At 37.2% G+C, this 27684-nt stretch overlaps 1 protein-coding gene across 4 annotated transcripts in view; it reads right to left on the reverse strand.

Moving 5' to 3' along the window:
• The window catches only part of CSTPP1 (centriolar satellite-associated tubulin polyglutamylase complex regulator 1), a 173918-nt gene that overhangs the window by 55840 nt on the left and 90394 nt on the right, over positions 1–27684 (reverse strand). The gene's annotated exons all lie outside the window — the stretch shown is intronic.

Consider the following 27684-nt stretch of genomic DNA (forward strand, 5'->3'; position numbering starts at 1 on the left):
TAAGAAGGATGTCTCCTCTGTATATCGATGTAAGTCTGAATACAACTTTAGGAAAAGAACCTCCCAAAGAGGGTGTGGATGGGGACTCCCAGGATTCCCCAGGGGGCCAGATCCTCCAAGCACTCGGTAAAGACTTTGCTCCACCACTTCAAAGCCAGTGAGGGTAAAGTTCTGCTTGGCAGCCATGGATGCTACCAAGAAGAGCAATTCTTTATTTGGGCCAAGGACCAAAAGGGAGAATTCAGAAGGAAGAGCAGGAAGGCATTTTCCCATCCAGATATAAGTAAGGAAACTGACCAACTGACTCACTAATCCCTTTTTCTACAGGTGGCATTATTATCCTGGTTTTATGCTCAGTGAATGGGTGGTGTGGAAGGTTAAGTGTCTAAGTGCTCATTTGTTCAAAGTTACAAAGTAGGTCTGTAAGAAAGAGCATCATAGAATCCAGGGGTCAACTTCCAACAGTGATGGATGGAGGTTATCAGAAGAGCCCTTCAAGGTTTGAGAATTAGAAGCTAGAATACTATTTTTTTTTTTTAAATGAAGAACAGGAACGGGTAGGAAGACCTTAGGCCAATGCTTTATCACGATACAGTGGTCCAACCTCATGGGAACAGATATCACAAACAATTATACAATGCAAAATTTAAGTAGTTAACAGGTAGTTCCACAGTTGCAGTTTTGGACAAAACACATAATTAGGTTTCTATGGGTCAGACTTACACTATCAGACAGTGAAGGTGGTGAGTATGTCACAGATAGCTGATCTTAAAAGTTTGAGGAATACAGTGAAACAAGTAAAACAATCATTTCCTTTGCTCTGCATTCAAAGTGGTGGCTCTTTCCTAGGCCTCTGGTACAGATGTCTGAAGTCCTGCTCTGGACAAGATGAAGAGACTTTCTCCCCAGAGCAGTATCCTAAGCACATAAGCAAAGGAGTTCTTTGCTTCACTGGGACATCTAGAAAAAGCCAACAGGGTCACAGTCAAGTACTAAATCTTGCTGACAGAATGACTCGAAATCTCAAATTTGTGATGGCTTGAAGTAGATGTTTTTTAGAAAGAGACCAAAAAGTCCTAAGTCTTCTGTTTTTGAACTTTGGAACCATTTTAATAATAATCTTCTTTTCTGCTGAGCCTTGATATTGCAGAAAAATCAGAATGATATAACTGAATAAGTATTTTTAAAAAGATGCTTATTAATTTTTATGAGAAAATCAGATAAAGTATCACCAACTAATCAGTAACCATCTTGAATGAATAGACTTTACAATGAACACATCGGTCATGATAAAAATAATTAAGATAAAAGGAATCTCTATGATTTCATGAAACCAAAATTTGTAAGTATAATTTTCCATTGCTTGAGATAAATACAATAAATCTGAATGGGACCTTGGTTTGTCATGTCAAGGCACCCAATTAATGTTCACTTCCCCTCACCCAGACTTGTGCCTCCAGGCAAGAAAACAAACTTAGGATAAAAATCTATTATCTGCCCACTTTTATGAGTAACCTAGAATAGGCAGATTCATAGAAAGTAGAATTGAAGTTTCTAGGGGCGGGGCGTGGGGTAAGGAGAAGTCAGGTGTTATTGTTTAATGGGTACAGAGTTTCATTTTGGGATGATGAAAAAGTTCTGGAGATGGATTGTGGTGATGGTTGCACAACACTGAATGTTCTTAATGGTACTGAATTGTATAGTTATTAATCGTTAAAGTGGTAAATTTATTATGTACATTTTACCACAATAAAAATGATCTATCTTGCTTTAAAAAATATCTGCATAAAGGGTTCTTCAATCATTCTTTTATAATATTGTGGCTTAGGCAGTTCCCCAAGTTTGTCTGTTCATCAGAATCATTTGGAATGCATGTTAAAGTTACAGTTTCTCTGGCCATTCCCCAAACTAGCTATTTGGGAACTACTGGGCCCTAAGGTAGGATCATGAAAGATATAGCTGGATTCTGTCTGTATTGGGGCACAGTGGTGCTAATTTATAAAGCTTATTAATCCTGAGACTTCTTTCTTTGTCCTGTGTTTTCTTTTGTTTTTGCTTTTTACAATTTTAAATTGTGGTAAAATACATAAAACAAAAATTTTACCATCTTAACCATTTGTAAGTGTATAGTTCAGTGGTATTAAGTACATTCACACTGTTGTGCAACCATCACCACCATCCATCTCCAGTGCCTTTTTCATCTTATAAAACTGAAACCTTATACCTATTAAACAATAACCTCCCATTCCCTCAGCCCCCACCAACCACCATTCTACTTTCTGTCTTTATGATTTTGACTACTCTAAGTACCTCATATAAGTGGAATCATACAGTATTTGTGTTTCCGTGACTGGCTTATTTCACTCAGCATGGCATCCTCAAGGTTCATCCATGTGGTAGCATGTCAGAATTTCCTTCCTTTTAAGGCAAGTAATATTCCATTACATGTATGTACTACTGTGTGCTTATCCATTGATCCACTGACAGACACTTTGGTTACTTCCACGTTTTAGCTATCGTAAGTAGTGCTGCTATGAACATGGGGGTACAAGTATCCCTTTGAGATTTTGCTCTCAGTTCTTTTGGATATATTCCCAGAGGTGGTAATTCTATTTTTACTTTTCTGAGGAACCACCATATTGTTTTCCATAGCTATTAGTCCATTGTATATTCTCACCAACAGTGCACAAGGGTTCCAGTTTCAGTTTCTCCACATCCTTGCCAATACTTGTTCCTCTCTTCTCTTTAAAAATAGTAGCCATCCTAATGGGTGTAAGGTGGTATCTCCTTGCACTTTTGATGTTCAATTCCCTAATGATTAGTGATGTTGAGCATCTTTTCATTTCATTCATGGCTCATTGGTCATGTTTATATATTCTTTGAAGAAATGCCTATTGAGTCCTTCGCCAATTTTTAAATCAGGTTTTTGGGTTTTTGTTTGTTTGTTTTTTCCTTTGTGGCTGATGTCCTTGTGCTTTGATAGTTGTCAGATTTAATTTACATAGAGAAGGGTATGGTTTGAGCCTCCAGTATGGAAGTCATTTCTGAGCGATGGTATGCTGTTGTTTAACTAAGGTTAAACAGTTATTAAGAGCCCTCTCTGTACCAGGCTAGGCACTAGGATTAGAAAGTTCAAGAAGTCATGGTCTCCATGCCCAAAGAACTTAAAGGTTAATGGACAAGGCAAGCAACTGATTTCAAAACATGTTGCTGTAACGACAGGGAACTCAGGGACACACAGGGCAGGGTTTAGCCTCCTTGTGGTTGAGGTAGAAGACTGCCGAGGGGAGGAGTTCTAGAGAAGGTGCTACCAGAGATGAGTATTGAAGTTTATTCAGGTGAAAAGATGGGGTGGCAGTGCTATATAGGCAGAGCCTTAACCAAGGTACCCTGATGGGAAATGACACGTGAGATGAGGGGAACTACCAGTACTCGAGTTCAGTATAAATGGAGAGAAGATTTTAAGGCAAGGAATTGCTGGAAATGAGGCTGAAGCAGGAGGCAGGGATCAGGTCCCAGAAAGTCTTGTGTGTTTCATTCTGTAGATGATGGGGCACCTTTAAATGGCTTTAAGTAAAAGAGGAACAGCAGCACAGACTTCTTTGTACACAGACACTTGACTCTAAAGGGAACAAAATGGATGGGACAGAATGCAAAGGTTCAAGCAGGAACCAGGGCATTGATCATGGGAATCAAGAAGAAAGGTCAGGAATTTAAGAACTATTTTGAAGGTGAGAGGAGTGGGACTTTTTAGCTGACTGCATGATGAGGGGTGAGGGGGAGATAGGAGTCTAGAATGATAGAGTATAACTTTGGGAGCTGATATGGGGAGCCCAAGAGGAGAGGCAGATTCAAGGGTGAGGGTGAGGAGTTCTGTTTCTAACAGTGAAAATGAGGCAAATGTCACACATGCAGGTAGAGATGGATGAGGCTCAGGACAATGGATGTGGCTCAGGACAATGGATGTGTGGGGCTGGTGCTCAGAGGAGTTCAAGGCTAGAGAGACAGATTTAGAAGTCATTTGTCTAAGGTGGTAGGAAAAGTAAAAGGAGACAAGACTGCTCCTGTGTAGTGAGAGAAGCAACAAGCCAAGTATGGAACCTTGGGACGTACCAACATTTAAGACCAAGACAGAGGAAGAAGCACATGGTGGAAAGGGCATAACTCTAAAGCCAAACAATGTGTTTAGAATCTCTTCTCCACTACTTAATTGTATGGACTTCAACAAATTAGTTGTGAGTTCTTGTCTATAATATAGAGATAATACTACTTTGCAGATTGTGATGAGGATTAATGTGTTACTGTATGAATGATAACTTTAAAAAGTGCCTGTCATAATGCCTACCTCATTGTAGGCACTCAGTTATTTCCTTTTTTTGTTAGCCTAGCCCTTTTATGTTTCTCTCTCTGTAAGTAACAGGAAGTAGTGTATCCTTAGTTGTTATATAGTTTTTAGCTTAACCAAAGGTCAAACTGGAGACAGCTTGGCTTCTGCCCATATACATTTCCTCTAAACTGAAGCCACAAAGATGCAAAAAATTCAGGTTTGCAAAGGTACTCTTGATGCCCATATAACTGCTGCTCTTCTACTGTGTTATTTCCATTTTTTCCGGGACACTAGTCCTTGGGAGTTGCTCTGCAATGAATAAAATAGGTAAATAATAACATATTTGAAAAGCACTAGGAATACACAGTTGTTAGAAGTGACACAACGTTCATTTTTGGCTCAAGGAAGATATGGGATTTTTGTGTATGGCAGGTAGTGAAAAGGTGCTGGGAAACTCCAAAACACTAATATTAGAAGTGAAAAAATTCTGCATGACTCAAAGATTAGTTTGATAGAGATTTTTTTTTTCTATTAGAAGCTAAAACATGTATTACAGCACTCTAGCAGACTTGTTTTTAACGATCTGTAAGCTTCAACAAAGCAAGTATCATTAAAGAGTTTGAAGGGAGAGAAAAAAGGGTGTTTCAAGTCCCTTAATTTACTGCTCCAGTATTCCTGATAATCATGTGAGTGTTTTTCCTTTTGACTGGAAAGCAAAGGAAGACGGAAACCTGTGGAAACTGGAGTTGGACAAGAGAACAAAGTTCACAAATGAAATCCTGTCTAACATTAGCAACTGAAACAAGACTCACCCCTCACGTCCTTTAAAATCTGACCCAGCTCGGTCCCTTTTTTCCCCTCAGTGATTTTGAAGTGTCACAAAAGGCTCTCCAGGCTGCACTAAACAATCATGGGAAAGTTCTTTCAGGAAAAAGATGCAATGATCACTGTATTTTGTCTGGACTATGCCATCAGTAGGCCATTTCCTTGTCTGAAATTTATTTCTCTAATTAGAGTGATGAGCTGAAAAGAAGCAATTTTAAGTCAATCAATAAAATAAAAATATCTCCAAATAACACGATGGTTTTACTTTCTTTTATCTCAAAAAGAAATGGTGACTGCTCCTCTATTATGATCGCATGGCTAAAAAAGATGACCTTCAAGAATCTATAAAATCGTGACTGGCATACAGTAGGCACTCAATAAACACTTGTTGAATGAAAGGATGAATAAATAGAGCAGAATAATCACCCTCTCCTTATGGCTTCTGTTATTTCTGTGTTAATCTAAGGCTAGTTGAGCTTCCCGGCAGTCACATCAGCCTGCTGCCCAATACTCAATTTAAGTCTCTTGTCGTTTTACTGGTAAGTTGCATGTTACCATGCCTCTTTTTCTTGACCAACTTTTTCAGTTGGGTATCTTTAAAAGTCAACTTTTATTTATATTTATTATATTTATAATTTCCCATTTAATTTGTAAAATGAGCCTGTTGCCGGAACATGTAACCCTGGAACATAGAGAGTTACACAAACAACAACAGATCAGATTCTCAGCCCCCTTGGCATCCTCTAAATCACCTTTCATGACACTCATTATACTTGTATTGCTTATTCATTCACTCATCTATTTATTCAACAAATATTTACTGAGTCTTAATAAGGGCCAGGCACCATTCTCAAAGCTGAGGATATAGCAATGCACAAGAAGGACCCAAGTCCCTGTCCCTGTGTGCAGGGAGGGTCAGGCAAAACACAAGAAAATGTGTCATTAAAAACAAAATCGTACAATGTTTGCTCCAGATTAAAAGAAACTAAAGAGACATTACCAGGTACAGTGTGTAAACCTTGATTCGATCCTGGGTCAAAAAACAAACAGCTTTACATATATTTGAGAAGAACTGGGGAAATTGTAATTTGCACTGGATGTTAGATTATGTTATGGAATTATTGTTTATTTTCTTAAATGTGACAATGACATTGGGGTTATGCAGGAGAGGAGGGGAATATTCTTACTTTTAGGAGATTCAGTATGTAAGGGTTAAGTGTCATATTCTTGTAACTTAGTTTCAGATGATCTGTCTGTCTGTCTATCTATCTATCTATCTATCTATCTACCTACCTACCTACCTATGGTGCACAAATGTAACAAATGTAAGCATTTGGTGAATCCAGGTGAAGGGCATACAGGTGAGTTTATACTACTCTCATAACCTTTTTGTAGGTTTGAACATTTTTTAAATGAAGAGGTGTAGGGGAAATCTACTGTATTTCTAGTCAGAGATGTGGGTGGGACTTGATTAACTGACTTGACTCTTATTACTTGACATTTTTCTATAAACGTGTTGATCCCCAATCCTGAAAAGGTTTCCTTCATTATCCATATAGCAACATTGGTCCTATCACTTTCCCTTTTCTACTGCAGCCACAGGAAAGGCTGGGATATGGGAAAACCACAGGATAGGCTATTCTCTCAAAACAAAATACCTCTTTGTTAAATCAACATCTGTTAAGTGGAGCATAGGGTACCAGATGATGAGTCTTGTTCAACAACAGATCACAAAAGAAACTGAAATAGAGATGTTTATTACTGACAGGTCCTGGAGGAAGCACAAAGCATACCTCAAGGGGCCACAGAGGGAGGTCAGGGCAGAGTGCAGACAGAGAATGATAGGACCTGGGGCAACAAGCCTTTATTAGGGTCTGTGGGTGGTGAACTTTGGGGCTCCTGGGCTAAGGCTGGATTGGTCAATTCAAACAAGAGTGGGCTTTTGGTAAACTCCCTCTGGGGCCTTATCTAAGGGACATACAAGGTGAAAGCCCTTTGAGGCCCTTTGATCACCAGGGCCGCTGGGAAAGTCATGTCAGGAAGTTACACTTGCTTGTGACTCTGCAGGCTGTCACCTAGAAGTGCGCTTGCATGAGGGGGATGCTATCATCTTAAGGTCTCTGTAGGTCAGATAAACGGATGCCAAGGCAGCAATGGCATGGAGTAGCTTCACTAAACTCCACGCTCCTCTCTAAACGTGATCTGAAATAATGCTTTTACATATACATTATTCCCACACTTTACAATTGAATTCAGAAAAGTAATAAAATAGTTACAAAAAGTAGGAAAAAATATAAGGACAAAGTATGAAACAAACAACCATGAAGCCAGTAATATGGAGTGTGTATGAGATTCCTATGGCTGCCACAAACTTGGTAGCTTGAAACTACTGAAATTTTTTCTCTTATAGCCCTGGAGGCCATAAGTGTAAAATGAATCTTAACAGGGCTGACATCAAGGTGTCAGCAGAGCTGCTTCCTTCTGGAGGTTTGGGGAGAATCTATGTCTGGCTTTGCCATCTAGAGGTGCCCCCACTCCTTGGCTTGTAGCCCCACATCACATCACTTTCCCCTGTTCACTGCTTCTGGCTTTCACATTGCCTTTTTCCTCTTCTGTCATCAAATCTCCCTCAGTCTGCCTCTTATAAGGTCACCTGTGATTACACTTAGAGTCCACCTGGATAATCCAGGATAATCCCCCTAGCTCATGATCCTTAACTTAATCACATCTGCAGAGTTCTTCTTGCCATGACAGGTAACATTCACAGGTGCCCGGGATTAGGACCCGGATAACTTTGGGCCATTACTCAGCCTACCACAGAGTGAGAGAGAATAAAGGGCCACATGAATAAGTAAGAAATATAGGAGGGGATCATCACTCATTCTTTGGAAATAAGTTAGAAGGTACAATATCATTCCTCCTCAGAAAGGACATTCCTCATCACTACAACACACTTGGACTGAGATGATAAACCTGAATGGAGGTACTCAGACCTCAGTTTGATTCTGGGCTCTGCTGTTTACTAGATGAACAATGTCACACAAATTACTTAACTGCTATGCCTTAATTTCCTCGTCTTTAAAATGGTGATAATAATAGTACTTTCTCAAATGGCAATTGAGAAGATTCAGTACTGTAATGAATGTGACGATTTTATACAGTTCCCAACGCATGGTAAGTGCTCATTAAATGACGGCTATTATTATAATTATTTTATTATTCACAGAACAGGCTGTGCAACCCTCATGATGCTGAATCAGTACAGTTTTTCCAGAGGCCCCTAGTGACCCCTTCTTCTATGTGCATTCTACGTAAGTCGGTAAGTAAAGCTTACTCAAGTGTCAAAACTTAAAAAAGACTTTAAAACGTATCTCTAAATGATATCACAAACTTCCTTGGCTTACCAAAAAGACGATAATGAACATAAGTAACCTTTTGTTTATCAACTCGGGTTCAGCATTATACATATTACTTATTGCCCTAGGCCATAACAGAAAGATAACCCTCAAAGAACAAAAAGATTAATAAAGCCATTTACATGTCCCCGACATGGTAAATGACCTTAAAATACTGTTGGCTTGTTTTGAATATAGATTTTCTCTTGTTTGTTTTTAGTATGGATTTTTCTCTTCACTATTTGGATTGCTAGTGACTCTTTTCTGACATTTATCACGACTGTCAGTGTGTGGCTAAGTAACACTTTAGACATCCTTCACTACTTTTTTATCTGCCACTGCTAACCTGATCTGTACTTGAAGGTTATGCATTTGTAAGTGAATGTACTCCCTCCCTGGGAAACTCTAGGGAGACTTTCTGCCTCTCCTACAAAGATATATATAAACTCTGTAAACACTGGATCCTTGGGGACCATTTTTATTTACTTTCAAACCGGTGACTATGTTCTGAGCATCTTAGAAATCTGATTGCTATGTTGGTGACTTGCTAAGGAGAGTTGAACCATGTCAGGCACTAGCCTGAGGATCTGTCTAATGATTAACGCAAATCAAAACACTAGTGAGTTAACCAGTTTAGGGTGTGACAATATCTTCAATTTAATGATCTTATCTTACCAAAGTGGCCCAGTAAATTACTCTGTCCACCTGGGGTTCAAGAGTTCTTATGCTTTTGTTTACAGTGAGCATTATCAATCCTTGAGGCTAACGATGCACACTATGTGTCCATATGTATACATAAACAGAGGAAATCTAGATTACCCAGTGATTTAGCCATATTAATTCTTGTTTCTAAATTTTTATTATCAACATCAACTCTCCTGCTTAATTGAGCCCTTTGCTGATACACTTTTTTGTTTGTTTCTTTACTTCCCCCACAAATTACTCCTTGCCCTCAGGGAAGGTGTGTGAACTAGGACGTCTTATCTTCACGAGGGCCTGTCAGTCAGTCTTAGCTGTGGCCCATAATGGAAAGGAGAGCAGGACACTCAGAAGGACAAGTTGGTTTACAACAATTAAAATCTGAAGAATTCTCATACTTCTTAAATATAAATATAGGTATCTATAACAAACAAACAAAATCAGTTTTTGGATTAACTCTCAGTCAAGTTATCCACGTCACTGGTATTTGCAGGCTGACTATACATTTTAGGTATGCCTGCTAAGTGTTACTGAAATTTATTTTTATCAGTTCCGTTCTTAATGCAACATATGCAGTACAAAAATAGTTCATTTATTTTAGTTTACAAAACAGATATAATGAATATAGTGATACATGGCAACTCTTTCTCTGTATTTTCCAGGAAACTAAAAAACCATGAATTTTCCTTGTCCTGCTGACAATGGCTTTATAGTAAGGACCAAATGTATTAGGTGTGTATTAGTAACAGCACAATAACAACTACCATTTATGGAGTACCTACGGTTTGCTAAGCACTGTACAGGGTACTTTTTATAATGTGGTGGTTTTAAGATATGTCCACAGAATTCTAGGATACTCCACTCCCTCCAAGAGGTGGATCCTAATTCCCTTCCCTGGAGTATGGGCTAAACCTAGTGATTCATGTCTAAAGACTAGAATAAAATGAAAGTGATAGTATATGACTTCAGAGACTCAGTCATCAAAGGTACCGACGCTTTCTGCCTGCTCTCTGTCTCTGAAGAAGCCACTACCTTACCATGAGGAACCATGATGGAGAGCTGAGGCCTCCTGCCAACAGCAATATGAGTGAGTTTAGAAGCAGACCTTCCAGTCCCCTTCAAGCCTTCAGATGACTGCAGCCCCACCTCAAATCTGGATTTCAACCTGATAAGAGACCTTGAGCTAGTACCACCCAAGTAAGGTGCTCCTGGATTCCTGACCCTCCGAAACTGGGTGGCATAATAAATGTCTATTGTTTTAAGCCTCCAAGTTTTGGGGTAATATATTATATAGCAGTAGATAACTAATACATATGCATTTAACTAATACACATATATTATCTTTTTTATTCCCACAACTACCATGGAATAGGTGGTATTATCTTCATGCAAATGAAACAAAGGTGCAGGTGGTTAAGTAATTTACTCAAGGCCATACCCTAGTAGTGGCAGAGCCATGACACCAATCCCAGTCTTTGCACTATATCATACAACCACTTTTCAGGTCCTATTTCTTTCAGGTAGCTTATTAGCTGTCTCTCCCATCTTTGATTAGACTGCTATCAATGCTAATTTAATAATGCAAAAAAAAAAAGGTAGGCTAAAGAATAATCCAGGGGGGAGGATATAGCTCTAGTGGTAAGATGCTTGTTTAGCATGTACGAGGTCCTGGGTTCAATCCCCAGTACCTCCCCTAAAAATAAACAAACCTAATTACCACCCCCCCAAAAAAAAACCCAAAAAACAAACAAACAAAAAAAGAATAATCCAGAATTAGGCTTCTGGAGTCTTTCCTTCAGCATGACATGAACCCATTAATTAGCACATTTTCGATACGATTGTTCAGCTAGTTATATGTCATCCAGCCTCTTATTTCTGCTTGTTCACAAGGATATCCTGGAGATGTTGTCATGGTCTCCTTGAAATCCAATTAAACTACACAGATATAATAAATTTTATAATAATCTTATGATAAATATAGCTAATAAATATAACTAAGCACAGCTTTCTCCCAATTTACCAGTCCAGTAATTCCTTCAAAAAGGGACGAAGTTTGCATTGACTATTTCACTTAAATGGTATTAACACCATTACCATAGTTGACCATTATTACTCTCTTCACAATTATCACTGATTTTGATACATGTGCTTTATACACATTATGTGATTTAAACCTCAGGACTACCCTATGAAGTAGGTTCTCTTATTATTTCTACTTAACTGATAAGGAAATCTGACTTATAAATAACTTGCCTGATGTCATTTTACTAAGAGGTGAAAGAGCTGGGGTTGAAATCAGGCCTTCTTTATTAATTTTATGTTAACTATCACTCACCTTATGCTTATGTAAGGATAGGTTATCTACTTCGGTCTAGTCTTGCACACAATGTTTACATGATGAATACTTAGGCAATGATGATGGTGATGACACAAAAACATCTCATACAGTTCTTATGACAGTTATTAGATTTTCACACACCCTCCCCAGCACACACCCCCCAGATAAGTTTATCAACGGTATGGCATGATGATTATTTACTATTCATTAAGTGGAAGTGGGTCATCCTAAAGGTCTTCATGTTGAGTAGGCTGAGGATGAGGATGAAGGGGGGATTTGGTCTTGCTGGCTCAGGGGTGGGCAGAGGTGGAACAGGTGGAAGAGGTAGAAGGTGAGGCAGGAGAGGCAGGTACATGTGATGAAACCTTAAGGAAATACATCATAATTTTTTACTTCTTTGCTTTTTCATTTCTCCAAAGATGTTTCTATATAGTACAAATCCTTCTTCCGCTGTTTGCATTAGTTTCAGTGCCCGTATCATAGAAGGGTCCATGTCATAAAAGAAGTCAAAAGCAGTCTTGGATAATTGGAACGCTTCTGCCAGACTTAGTGATGTCAGTAGTTTCCTGGCACTATTTCTACATCTTCTTCCTCGTCATCTAGTACTGGTTTGGAAGCACTCGTCTCCATCAAGTTGCCTTCTATTAATTCCTCTGGTGTGGTATCTATTAGCTCTTGAATTTCTCCAAGATCTGTCTCTTGAAATCCTTTCCCCCCTCCCCACACCTTATTTTTTTTTCCATATTCACAATCTCTTTCATGATTTTCTTGATTGGCTCTGTCGTAAATCCTATAAAGTCATGTACAACATCTGGACACAGTTTTCTCCAGGAGGAATTTATTGTTTCAGGCTTTCATGGTTTTTGGTATAACAACGATGGTGTCTTCAATCATGTAATCCTTATAGACTTTCACGATGTTCTCTCTTTCCGGTTTCTCTTTCATTGTGTGACAATCCTTTCCATAGAGTACCATGTGTAATGAGCTTTAAAGGTCCTTATTATCCTCTGATCTAGAGGCTGAATTAGAAGCATTGTGTTGGGGGCAAGTAGACCACTTTGATGCCTTCAGTGTTGAGCTCATGGGGTTCAGGGTGGCCAGAAGCATTATCCAATATCAAAGAACTTTAAAAGGCAGTCCTTTACTGGTAAGTTACTTCCTGATTTCAGGGCCAGAGCATCGATGAAGTCAATCCAGAAGAAGGGCTCTTGTTGTCCAGGCCTTCTTGTTGTACAACCAGAAGACTGGCAGCTGGTGTTTATCTTTTCCCTTCAAGATCTGGGAATTAACAGCTTTATAGATAAGGGCAATCCTGACATATACCTGATTGCATTTGCACAAAGCAGTAGAGTTAGCCTATCTCTTCCTGCCTTAAATTCTGGTGCTTGCTTCTCTTCCTTACTAATAAATGCCCCTTAAGGCATTTCCCCCCCCCCCCCCAGAATAGGGCACTTTCATCTGCATTTAAAACCCCTTCTGGCAGATAGACTTTCTCCTCAATGATTTTCTTAATGGTAACTGGGAGTGTGTCTGCTGTCTCTTGGTCAGATGAAACTGCTTCTCTTGTGATCTTGACGTTTTGTAAGCAAAACTGCTTTCTAAAATTATCAAACCATCCTTTGCTGGCATTAAATTCTCCAGCTTTAGCTCCTTCACCTTCCTTTTGCTTTAAGATGTCATATAATGACTTCGCTTTTTCTGGAATCATACTACAGCCTATGTGTTTGCCTCATAGCAATCCTGCACCCACATAAAAGCTGCATTTTCAATATGAGATAAAAATGCAAAATTCAATATTCAATATTTCGACAAAAGTGTAAAGTTTTCATGCCTACTGACCTAAACCTGCAGTGACTTTGTGAATTACCTTTTTTTTTTTTTCCTAGAGCGGTCCTTAAATTGGCTTCATGTATCTTGAAATAGCCAGCAACTGCAGCTGCAGACCTCAATCTACAGTACATATCAAGCAATTTAACTTTTTTTTTTTTTAAATCATATTATGACTTTGCTTCTTGGGAGCACTTCCAGCATCACTAGTGGCACTTAGTATGGGTCCAATGGTGTTATTCAAAGTTTACAATATTGCACTAAGATGATGAAAAATAGGTGAGCTCTGCAAACAATCACTTTTTACTAATGCACAGTTTACTGGGGAGACCAACTGCTCACGCAGAGATGATAAGCCTCACACGGCATTTTAAGCAGATACTTGCAATGCTTGAGCTCGCTGCAGTAGCAACAGGTGGTGGCCACAAAATTATTACAGTGGTACCCTGGGTACTGCAGCTTAATTTTATGCTGTTATGATTTGATACTGCATCTTTACATTTGTTTACATTTCTTTAGACTGAGAATGGCGCTATGTATGGTCTCTAAGTGTGTACGTAAGTTTTTATAAATTTTAACTCTTTATAATAGATTTGACTATTTTTCTAGTAGTAAATGATAAAGTAGATTACCTTCCACATTTATTTTATGCATTCATGACATATCTAACTTTTTCTTAATTTTTTAGGTATTTCTAGGCTACATGGTTCCTCTGCAAATTTTTTTTCAAATTGTTGCAAATCTCCAAAAAATTTTCCAAGATATTTATTGAAAAAAATCTGTGTATTATTGGACCCATGTAGTTCAAACTCATGTAGTTCAAGGGTCAGCTGTACTCTGAATGAAGTACTTTGCTAGATACTAGGAACACAAGGGGAAGCAAGACAGATAAATGCCTTCATAAAGCTTACAATCTAATGAGGAGGACAGAATTTAAGCTAATAATTATATATATGAAAAGTATTAGGAAAATAGTTTATAAGAAACATATTAAACCTTATTTAAAAGTTCAGAAAAGTCTTCCAAGAAAAAGAGATTTTTTTAATAAAGATATGTTATCAGTCTGATATAAACACCTTCAAAGACAGGAGGAAATACTTTCAAACTCATTTTATGAGGCCAGTATAATCCTGACACTCACACCAGAAGTATACAAGAAAACTGCAGCCTAAAATATATTATGCAGACAGATGTGAGAATCATTAACAAAATATTAATAAGGGGAAATCCAATGATAGATATATAAAAATGATAATAAATCATGACTAAGGTGGATTTATTCACATTAATAGCATAAAGGGGAAAAATCATGTGTCATCGCAAAAGATGCAGAAAAACAATAAAAAATTGAATACCAATTCACAATACAAATTTTCAGCAAACTAAAAATAAAAGCAAACTTCCTCAACCTAATAAAGGACATCCATGAAAAACCAATTAAATCATATTTAATTTGAAAGATTGAAAACTTTCCTGCCATGATTGGAAACAAAGCAATGTTATCTGCTCTCACCACTTCTATTTAACATTGTTGGGGGCAGGATATAGCTCACACGCTAGAGGACATGCTTAGTATGCATAAGGTCCTAAGTTCAATCCCCAATACCTCCTCTAAAAATAAATAAATTCAATCATTTACCCCCCTCAAAAAAATAAAATAAATATTTAACATTATAATGAGGTCCTACTCTGTGCAAAAAGAAAGAAAAAATTCAAAACCCTCAGAGACTGGAAAGGAAGAGAAGTAAAACTGCCTCTGATTTGCATATGACATGATTTTGCTTGTAGAAGATTCTAAGGAATCTACAAAACACTATGAGACTTAATAAGTGAATTAAGTCACAAAATATGAGAGGAATATACAAAAAGCAATTACATTTCTATGTTCTTGCAATGAAAAGTTGTTAAAGTGAATACATTTTTAAAATACTACTTAAAATAGTAGCACAAACCATGAAATATTTAGAGATAATTTAATAAAATGTGTACAGTCTGTACATTAAACACTATAAAGTATTGCTGAGAGAAATTAAAGAAGACCTAAGAAAAAAATGTAGTATGTTCACAGATTGGAAGATTCAATATTGTAAAGATGATAATTCTCCCCAAAATGATCTATAGATTCTTCATATCAATCTTCAATCAATCAAATTCTTGTTAGGCTTTTTTAGTAGAAAGAGACAGGTTTATTCTAAAAGTTGTATGGAAATGCAAGGGACATCTAATAACCAAAACAATCTTGAAAAAGCAGAAGTTGAAGGGTATATACTACCTTTCTATAAAGCTAAAGTAGTCAAAATTAAATCTCAAAAAATAGGTCAGTGAAACAAAATAGAGAATCCAGAAATACATCCACATTTGTATAGTCAACTGATTTCTTTTACTAAGGAATCAAAACAATTAAGTGGGAAAAGTAGTCTTCCTAAGAATGGTGCTGGAACAAACAACTAGCTGTCCATATGGGGCGGGGGGAGGACACTGACCTCAACTTCAAAACCACAAACAAAAATTAATTCAAGATGCATTATATACCTAAACATAAAAGCCAAATTTCTAATGCTTTTAGAATAAAATGTAGAGTAACATTGTTACAAACTTAGTTTAGGCAAAGATTGTTTAGAGTGGACCCAGAAGGTACCAACTATAAAAGAAAACATTGACAAAATGCACTTTTAAAACTCTTGCTCAATAAAAATCTCCACTAAGGAAATAAATAAACAAACCAAAGAATGGGAAAAATATTTGCAACACACATATCTGACCTGCAACCAGGATATATAAAGAACTGCTGCTCATTTATTAAAACAAACAACACACTAAAAAATGGGCAAAATATTTGAAGAGGCACTTCACAAAGGAAGTGGTCAATAAGCAATCAACATCATTAGTCATCAGGGAAATGCAAATTAAAACCACAATGAGTTAGAAAGGCGAATTCATACCCACTAGAAAGGCTAAAATTAAAAAGATTATGCTTGCTTCAGAAGCACATATATTAAAATTGGCCCCTGAGAAAGGATGACACTCAAATTTGTGAAGAATTTCATATTTAAAAAAATAACCTTAATTGCGGTAATCATTTCACAATATATACATGTATCAAATCCTCACATTGTGCACCTTAAACTTACACAATGTTACATGTCAATTATAACTCAAAGCTAGGGGGAAAAAAGAAGACTGAAAACCAAATGTTAGCAAGGATGTGTGACAACTATTAATTTTCAGACATTGCTGATAGGAATGTAAAACAGTACAACCAATTTGGAAAACAGTTTGTCAGCAATTCCACCCTTAGATATTTACCCAAGAGAAATAAAAACATATGCCCACAAAACTCTGCCTACTTTCATGATAAAAACTCTAAACAGACTGGGTATAGAAGTAACAAACATCAACGAAATAAAGGCTGCATATGACAAGCCCACAGCTAAAATCATATTCAGTGGTGAAAGTTGATAGCTCTCCCTCTAAGATCAGGAACAAGGGTGCTTACTCTTACCACCCCTATTCAATGTGGTACTAGAAGTCCTAGCCAGAGCAATTAGGCAAGAAAAAGAAATAAGAAGCATCCAAATCAGAAAGGAAGAAATAAAAACTGTCTCTGTTTGCAGATGACATGATCTTACACATAGAAAATCCTAAAAACTCCGATCCAATTCAACAAACTATTAAAACATTAATATATCAATCTGGTAAAGTTGCAGGACACAAAACCAACATACAAAAATCAGTTGCATTTTTATACGCTAACAATAAAGTAACTGAAAAAGAAATAAAGAAAACAATCCTACTCACAATAGCATCAAAAACAATAAAATACTTAGAAATAAATTTAATCAAAGAGGTGAAAGATCTGTACATTGAAAACTGCAAGACTTTGATAAAAGAAATTGAAGAAGACACAAACAAATGCAAAGATATCTGTGTTCATGAACTGGAAGAATTAATAATGTTATAATGTTCATATTACCCAAAGCCACACACAGATTCAGTGTAACCCCTATCAAAATTCCAATGGAATTTTTCACAGAAATAGATAAAACAATCCTAAAATTCATAGTAAACCACAAAAGACCCAGAATAGCTAAAGCAATCCTGAGAAGGAAGAACAAAACAGGAGGCATCATACTTCCTCATTTCAAGCTATATTACAGAGCTAAATTAACTAAGAGAATATGGTACTGGCATGAAAACAGATATGTAGAACAATGGAACAAAATCAAGAGCCCAGAAATAAACTCATATATATATGGTCAACTAATATTTGACAAGATAGCCAAGAAAGAATAGTCTCTTCAATATATGGTGCTGGGAAAACTGGATACTCACATGCAAAAGAATGAAACTGGACCCCTATCTTACACTAGGCAAAAAAACTAACTGGAAATGAGTTAAAGACTAATGTAAGACCTGAAACTATAAAACTCCTAGAAGAAAGCATAGGGGAAAAGCTCCTTGACATTAGTCTTGGTAACAATTTTTTGAATATATGACACCAAAAGCCCAAGCAACAAAAGCAAAAATAAACAAGTGGGAATACATTAAACTAAAAAGCTTCTACACAGCAAAAGAAACAATAAAATGAAAAGGCAACCTACAGAATGGGAGAAAATATTTGCAAACCATGTATCAACAAAGGGTTAATATTCAATATATATGGGGAACTCATACAACTTGGTAGCAAAACCCAAATAATCCAATTAAAAAATGAGCAGAGAACCCAGATAGACATTTTTCCAAAGAATATATGCAGATAGCCAACAGACAGATAAAAAGATGCTCAGCATCAGTAATCATTAGGGAAATGCAAATCAAAACCACAGTCACCTCACCTCTGTCAGAATGGCTCTCATCAAAAAGACAACAAGTAACAAGCGCTGGCAGGGATATTAAGAAGAGGGAACTCTTGTGCACTGCTGGTGGAATTGTGTATTGGTGCAGTCACAATGGAAAACAGTATTGAGGTTCCTCAAAAAATTAAAACTAGAACTGCCACATAATCCATAAATTTCACTTCTGGGTATTTACCCAAAGAAAATAAAATCACTAATTCAAAAAGATACCATTATTTACAATAGCTCAGATATGGAAGCAACCTAAATGTTCATCGATAGATGAATGGATAAAGAAAATGTGGTATGGATATACAATGGAATACTACTCAGCCATAAAAAGAAACCTTGACATTTGCAACAACACTAATGAATCTAGAGGGTATTATGCTAAGTGAAATAAGTCAGACAAAGACAAATACTATACAATCTCACTTAAATGTGGACTCTAAAAAGCAAAACAAACAAGCAAACAAAACAAAATGAACAGTCTCATAGACACAGAGAAAAAAATGGGTGGCTGCCAGGAAGGCAGGGGATAAAAAATAGCTGAAGTGGATTAAGAGGTATAAACCTCCAGTTATAAAATAAATAAGCCACAAGGATATAACATACAGCTTAAGGAATACGATCAATAATATTATAATAGCTTTGTATGGGACCAGATGCTTACTAAACTTATCATGGTGATCATAAAGTATGCAAATGTCAAATCATTATGTAGTACACCTGAAACTAACATAATATTGTATGTCAACTATATATATTTTTTTAAAAAGACAAGTGTTGGTAAGAATGTGGAGAAATTGTAACTCTCATATATTACTGGTGGGAATGTAAAATGGTGCAACCACTTAGGAAAAGTAGTCAAGTAGTTCTCCAAAAAGTTAAATGTAGAATTACCATGTGACCCAGCATTCCACTCCTTGTATACATCCAAAAAAAATGAAAACATATGTTCACATGAAAACTTCTACACAAATGTTCATGACCATATTATTCATAATGGCCAACAAAGTAGAAAAAACCCAAATGTCTATCAATGGATAAGTAGATAAATTTCCACTATATAGCTATACAATGGAATATTATTCGGCCATAAAAAAGAAATAAGATATGGATATGATACACACTACAACACGGATTAACCTGGAAAACTCCATTCTAAGTGAAAGAAACCAGACACACAAACCCACATATTGTATGGTTCCATCTATATGTAATGTCCAGAATAGGCAGATCCATAGACACAGAAAGTAGATTAGTGGTTGCCTAGGGATGGGAATGGGTGGATGAGTGGTGGAGAGGGGAGGAGTAAGTAATTATGATAAATTAGAAAGCACTGACAGCTTTATGTTTTCTAAGCCTTCCTTTTTAAGATCATAGTATGCCTTTCCATATGGCCAAGTCTTCTTTGAGTTCTTCAGGAGTGTTTCAAACCTTTCTTCATATAGTTCTTGCATATTCTTGTTAGGTTTATTCCTAGATATTTTACTTCCTTTTGCTTTATAAAGGGACTTTTCTTCTTATTTGAATATATAAAGGCTATTATTTTTTAAATAAATTATTTAGTATATTTTGCTCAACCACCTTGCTGAATTTTCATAATGTTTATAATAGATTTCAGATTGTCTTGGGCTTTCTAAGTAAGTAATCGTACTGCCTGCAAGTAATGTAATTTTTCCTTGTCCTGTAAAATTTTTATATCTCTTATTTGTTTTTTTCCTGCCTAATAGCATTGACTGGTATCTTCATAAAAAATGTAAATAATGATAGCAAACAGTAAATAGTGAACTTGTTTTTATAATTATATCTAGAACTCCGGTTTCACATTTCTCCCTTCTGGGAGATGAATGTAACATGAAGGCAAATTAAGATTTAAAGTTTTAAAAAGAATTTCAGATCTTGATATGATGAAGATATATATGAGATATATGAGAAACATACATGAGGAAAAGCTTCTATGTTAAAAAAAAACATATTATACAAATGTTATCCAGCCCAATCTCAACTATGTAAAAACGACAATGTATAAGAAATATTAGACCACGGAAAGAGGCCTCAGGAGAAACTGAACCACTGACACCCTGATTTGGACTCCTAGCCTCCAGACTGTGAGAAAATAAATTTCTGTTCTTGAAGCCAAAAAAACACAAACAACTAGAAATAATTAGCAAATATATTAATGGTGAGTGCTGTCAGTAGTGGGTTTATAAGTGATTATTTTTCTGCTTCATTATACTTTGCTGTACTGCTACCTTTCTACAATAAGCAAGTGTTTCTTTAATGATCAGAAAAACATACTGAGGGAAAAAAAGAATTAATCAAGCATACTGCTTTTTGGCTGAATGTGACTTGGAACTTGTGTCTTGACGTTTGAAATCCCTGTCGCCATGCTCTCCTGACTCAGGCCAGTTCTGTGATCTACATTGAGAATGCTTTATCTGTTTATTCCATCTGGCGAGGTAGTCTGCAGTGTAATCCCATGATGTCATTTTTCTCCTGCTCTTCTTTTATCTGAATCCAGATGTTCTCCAACATGCTCCCACCCTCAGATTTGTGTCTAGATATCTGTGCAACTATAGATCTTTTTGATACCAAATTGCTCTTAAGTCTTTAAGTATACTTCTTTTTTGTTGCCCCTGATTCTCCCCATAAGACCTCTGAATGACCCACAGAAAGAAGTATTTCACAAGTAAACCTGCTCATTGATACTCCTGAGCATTAACTCTCCTTGAGCAAGCATTTTTCTAAAGTTTTTGAACCTTGGGATGTCTCCTAATACACTCCAAGGAAACCCTTCCCTAGCCAAGATGATGACTTTTGGAGATACAGCCTTCTTGGAGGAAGTCCAGAAACCATACTGATTGGCTTTATTACAAGTTTGTACGATCTAACTTCAACTGGATGCTTAACGGCTACCGGTAATCCTTCCGGTCATCTCCTTTTAACTTTGTATTGCATTCCTTACAGCAGCTGCCCAAGACAATTTCCATTCTCAAATTTCCAAACTAACCCTTTGCCTCAACCGGCAACTCTTAGCAGATAACCTAATTTATTGAGATTGAAGTCATCTGATTTTTTAATGCTTCAATTTCCTTCCTCTATACCTTAATATTCCTCTGTGTCTTCACTTATACCCACTTCTTTCTTGCCTCTCTCAAAAAAAAAAAATCTTTTCTTTCTCTTACTAAGATTAATCTCTCCTTCTGTGCTCTTGAGTCCATGTTCTCTCAGTTTCCCTGGGACCTTGCTCTGTCAATTATTCCCCTTACACTTGCATCTGTAATCTTGCCTTCTCCATTAACTCCTTGCTATTTACTCACATATATTTAAGTGGCCCCTTAATCTAAAAAAAACTTTCATTGTCTACTTACTAAAGCTAACTTCTTCTCTGTTTTTCAAGGCCAAATTTCTCGGAAGAGAGTGTGCTATATTCATTATCTCTTCTTCCTTTCCATCCATTCATTCACTCAGTAGCCCCTTCAATCTTGCTTCCACCCCTCAACTAAAACTGTTCTCTTGAAAGTTACGGGCATCTCCCAATCATCATAGATTCAAATGATTCTTTCTTAGTTCTCCATCTGTGAGAACTGATAGTTTCTCATTCTTTCCTTGAAACTCTCCTCCTCTGGCTTCTATAATGGAGTATTATGCTATTTCTCTTCGTACATGCTGGCTGCTTCCTCCCTCATTCTTTTTCCTTCTCTCACCCTTTAAATATAAGTTTTCTCCAAATTTCTGCCCTTATGCCTCTCCCTCACTACACTTTCATTCCTCAGTGATCTCATCCCTTCATAGGATTTAGTTTCTGACTATATTTCTACTTCTTATCTCTTTATTAGTCTTGAATCCCTGCTGGACAAGTTCATTTGAAAGGTTCACTGGCTTTTCAAACTCAATTGATTCCAAACCAAACTATAGTAGCCACTCTTTCAACCAACTCCACTTAAACTCACTGAGTCTTCTGTTTTTCACGTTTCATTTTTTTAAAGTATGCTTGTGCTGCTACTTCTTGATTTTAAAATTTTAAACATTATCTTTGGACTCAGTTGAAGATGGCAGATTATCTTTTTCACCACCCACACACATTTCCCATCCATCCGTCTTTCTAATATAGATGTAGTACCAATTTTAGCTTAGAATATGCAGTATTTATATTTTTATGCTACATAAATATTCACATCCAAGCCACAAAGTATGTTATTATTACATTTTCTTTCTTATATAACTTTTTGTTTTTCTTGGAATAATTACCTCTTTTGGGTTTGCTTGGAGTTTCTAAGTATTAATCACTACTACTTCAACTGAAGTATTAATCTCTAATTCTCCAACTGAATGTAATCTAACACAACAGTTTTTTCAGTTCTATTTTGTAATTTTCTTGCAGACGTGCCTTCTGGAGCTTTCTGCTGCTGCAATTTGAATTGCTTGCTTTCTAGCTCTCCTGCATAAATGGTTGTCCTGGGACATTATCATCCTAAGAGTTCTCTTTACTTCTCTCCTGTATTGGATCCTTTGTTTTGAAATCTCATAATCTCATCTTTTTAGATTCATTCCCATTTTTGGGTGAAACACATCCTCCAGTAGTTTCATGAGAAAAGCCATATGGGAGTTAAAATTTATAAGCTCTTACCTATCTAAAAAGCTATATTCTATTCTCATAGTTGATTGATAATTTGGTTTGGTACAGAATTCTAGGGTTGGAAATAATTTTCTCTTAGAATTCTGAAAGCATTGCTCTTTTGATTTTTAGCTTCAGTGCTGCTGTGGAGGAGCCTGCTGGCATTGGAATGCCTCTATTCTCTCTTCCTGGGAGTCCAGTCTTTTAGATTTTTTTTTTTCTTACAGCAAGCTTGTCTTAGTTAATGGATCCAATATCTTCTTTTTCCCCTAAGGATATTAATGTTAGCTTTCTTAAAAAGTTTTCTTCTGTTCCTGTATTGTCACTGCTCCTTTTGAGTTCCCCCATCCTCTACTCTGTTTGTTTCATCTTGGTTTCTGGCTATCATGTTAGAGACTCCCTCAGTGCCTGGTGATCCCTGACTATGTCCATTCATACTTAGAGTGAGAAATAAAAAAGCTGGTTTTCTGGGATGGAGTTTGTTGACACTGAGCTTCATTGTAGAAAGAATAGGTTAAGATGTGGTCATTTCACAGTAGAACTCCTAAATGTCAGGTTTGTAAGGACTTTTTCTGGGGCTACTTCGGTTTCTCCAGAAAATAGTCCAGGCTTATGATTGAGGGGCATCCATTTGGCAGCCAGCACTCTGAGAGCTCAGCAAAGAAGGGAAGGGGAATGAGGTATCAACATACAGCCTAGAGACAGTGGCTTACTCTCCTTGTTTTCATTAGGCCATCTCACCTCTGCTTCTTGGAAGGCAGCTACGCTCACCAATATACCAGCAACACTCTGCAGAACTTGGTATTCTTGAGCTGAGAGTTCCTCCAGCTTAGTCTCTCCAATCTTCTACTTGATGGAGAAGTGGAGTGACCTTGATGCATGACGTGAAGAGGATCTGGGGATCCAACTGTTCCTTATAAAGATTTCCAACAAATCCTTCTGTTGTCAGCTCTCCTCATACCCCTGATTTCAGAGAACCTGCCACCTCCAATTCTTGAACCCTTCTAGACTTCTGTGGTACAAACAGATGTCTTTCTTTTTTGTAAGTTAGCCATCAGCTTTCTATGCCAAATCAGTTCCTACTTCTCCATCTGCTGTCCACCTTCTAAAATATGGTTGACACCTATCATTTATTGTCATGTCTTCTCTTGTTCTCCTTGTCCTCTTGGCTTTAATTCTTTCCCCCACTTTATTATAAATTTAGTGCACTTGATAGAGAGAGTGCAAATAAACAAGTGTATTTGACCTGACACCACCAGTGGTCTGTAACTGTGTATTTACATGTCCATTTTCTCTCCAGCTAGACTGTGAGCTCCTTAAAAACTGAACTATTTCCTCCTCCTTTTAGTTCCAGCATCTAGAATAATACCTGGCACAGAGGACACACTCAGCAAACACTGTTGAAGAATGAATAGATGAATGAATGAGTTCTCTGCATACCTTTCATCACCTAGCACAGTGCTTTGACCACTGAAAGTACTTAAAAATACATGAATTCAAAAGGGGAGCTTTATAGTTAACATTCTGTATTTAGAATTTAAAATATATGATTCTCAGAAAGACTCATTTGCCTGGTAGGTATAGATTACATGGCCACAGTATTTAGGGTATGTACCACACATCTAATGTAGTCATGTTAGCCAAGGAACTACTAAAAGCAAATCCTGATGCCGTTGTTTGAAAAGTCTCAATCTTAATATCTTTCTAAAAAATAAAATTTTGTTTTTGTTTTGACTCCCATCCTTCATGCCATACTTTTTGATTTTTAATAGAGGAAAGGTGTAGGAATATGATAATCACAAGTTAAAAGACTATACAAAAAGCCACTGACTGAATTGAGATCAAGCTTATGGATAGAGAGGACAGCATTATAGAGCACATGTACCGAAGGTTTCCTGTCTCAATGTATTAAAATAATGAAATGTTCATAGCAGTCGTAATTTTTATATCACTTCAATGTTCAGAATAACTGTATTTATTTTTCTAGAATCTGCTTTTTAAAATGCTCATGTATACTAAAATATAATTTGCAACGTATCAAAATAAAGATGTCTTATGGAATGAACTTGGCAATAAAGCAAATTTCTCTACCACAAATATTTGCTTACTACTCTAGATAAGCTGGTTTCCCCACTTTCCAGACACCAGTATTATCATGTCAGTGCTCAAGCCGCCTGAAACGTCCTCTTCCCTCCTCCTAGTCAAATGCTGTGCATCTTTTAAGGCCCAAACTGAGCTGCTTCTCTTCAGTGAAAACATCCACATGGCCTCTCCTCTTCCTGGAAGCCTCCAGCGCTTCTTTGAACCACATATCCTAACACCTGACTACACTCTACCCTATGCCAGCCTTTAGCTGTCTTCCCAACTAGAACATAAGCATCTTGATGGCCAGGCCACAGTCTTCTTTTCTATTCTTCATAACTCCTGGTACCACTTTGGGCCCATAGCAGATGGTCAAACAAAATTTTCTTTTTTTCAAAATAAAAATAGCTTTATTTTTATTGACTGTGATTATAAAAATCTTACATGGTCATTATAAAAAACAAACAATATAGAAACGTGTGGGAAGAAAGGTAAAATCCCAGCACTGAGAGAAAACCACTAATAACATTTTAGTAAACTTCTTTCCATATAGTTTTATATGCATATAAACATATACAGACATAAATATAATTTTATATAAAAAGGATTATACCATCCTGCTGTTTTGCCACTTGAGACAATAAATGTAGATTTTCAGTGTCTACCTAAAATTGTATTACTTCCTTGTCCATCGTTGCTTCTTGAAGTTAATTTTGCTTTGAAAGTAGAAGTGTTCTTCCAAGGAATTATTGGCCAATTTGCATGACAAGTAAGTTTTCAAACATTGGAATTATATATTTTTTCAGACTACTAATTCTTTCGTAATCAGACCCATTTTGATTATAACATGGTTAAATTTATTTATTTGTTCATATTTTAAAAGGTACTGATCACCTGGTAAAGATTTTCGTAGACTACCCATTAATTTTTGTATGTTTTGTTACCTATCTTTCCTGAGGTTTCAGTCAGCGAATACATTCTTATGTTCCTCCTGCAAGTGACATGGGAGGTGATAAACACTCTCTGCTGTTAAGTTTTGTCTCACTTGTACAGCCTCTTAGCACTAAAATACCTTTAAATGATCATGGTGATGGCAGAGCCTACTTTGTATAATTTGTTCATACAAAATCTACCAATACTGGATTTTTGAGAAATGATAATTTAAAGCTCCTTTTTGATCTTATGTATCCAGAAAACCAGCATGCAACTCACAAAGTTTCTTCTCATCAAGCTCTGTGCCAGATGAGAATTTCCCAAACTGTCTTTTAAATCAGGGCAAGGGGAAAAGAACAGGGCAGGGAATCCTTGGCTGCAATAGCCGGCTTCAAAGAATTCAGTGTGCTGGGAACAACAGCCAACTGGGTGCGACTGACTGCACCCTTGCACCAAAGCCAGAGAACAAAGATGAAGCGTGAGGAAATTAAGGAGATTCTTGAAGTGACTTCCCAGGAGGAATCTCAGACCAGCCACACCCAGTCCCTTCATCTTAGTAAATAACTCAGCAAAACTGCAAATGGGTCTAGCTGAGTCCCTGCAGGATCCTGTCCCACAGAGTAGGGGATTTCTTCCTTGTTGCAGCTACTTGCAACTTCCCAGACCCAGGCTTGCCTGCAGGCAAAGTATGTGCTCTCCTCAAGTCACAGCATGTTTATCAGAAGATGAACAAACAAACAGCAAATAGCTCTTGGAGGGTTTTCCCTATTTCCTGGCAGCAGCAGGAGAGCAGCTGTTGTATGGTTAAACTGGGATCTGGCCTTTTTAATACAGCTTTAAAAGTTTCTACTAGAAACCTACTTTCTGTCTATCTGTGACGGTTAAACCGACTGCTCCTTCCAATGCAGGTTGAACTTACTGGAAATGGACTATAAATAAGCATGGCTCATCCAGTCACCCAGCAGGCATTCATTAATTGATTCTCCCAGAATTTTCTGAGCACCTACAACAAGCAAAGGCACTGAATGGGCCTTCAGAGAAAAAATATGCTGTCTCCGCCCCCAAAGGAACTAACAATGATACCACAATGACACAAGCAACTGGCATTGATGAAGCAGTTATTATGGGCCAAGGTTACTAAGTGCTTTAGTCCGTTATCTCATTCAGTTAATTTTCACAACACTGAAGTAGTGTACTCTCCATTTTACAGATGAGAAAACTAAGGCCTGAAACAGTAACCCTGGTGACACAGCTATACCCCATTTAAAAGGTGGCCCTAGGGCCACTTAACTTTAAAGTCTATTTCTACAGTGCTTCACATAGAGCTTGACATTACAGGTTTAAAAGCTAGATGGGGAGATAGGAAAGACATAAAGATTGATTTATTCTTAACCCCATGTGATTGGTATCTTAGGAAAGAGATCACATGTTTGCTAGTAACTAAATACAAGGTACAACCAAATATATGCCCTAAGATCACTTTTGGATGGAGGTGAGGGAGGGGTGGGAGGGGAGGCAGTGGGAATGACAAGGGCTGAGCTGGGGCTACTTGACGATGTGTAGGAATGTGATAGACATGTGAGGAAGTCCTTCTACACAGATAGAAAAGCAAAATCAAAGGTATGTGAGGACTATGTAAAAAAAAAAAAAAAAAGCTATGTGAGGGGAAAAAGCATAAGGAGTGTTTGGGGGGAAGTGAATATCTGTGTGCGGTGAGAGTGTAGGCTGTGAGCAGGAGAGCCGTGGTTGGACAGGCTGAGGTTACATCATGAGTGGCCTAAATGTAAGGTACCCGAGTT

This window comes from Camelus bactrianus, chromosome 10, assembly GCF_048773025.1.
Source record: "Camelus bactrianus isolate YW-2024 breed Bactrian camel chromosome 10, ASM4877302v1, whole genome shotgun sequence".
Classification (NCBI taxonomy): domain Eukaryota; kingdom Metazoa; phylum Chordata; class Mammalia; order Artiodactyla; family Camelidae; genus Camelus; species Camelus bactrianus.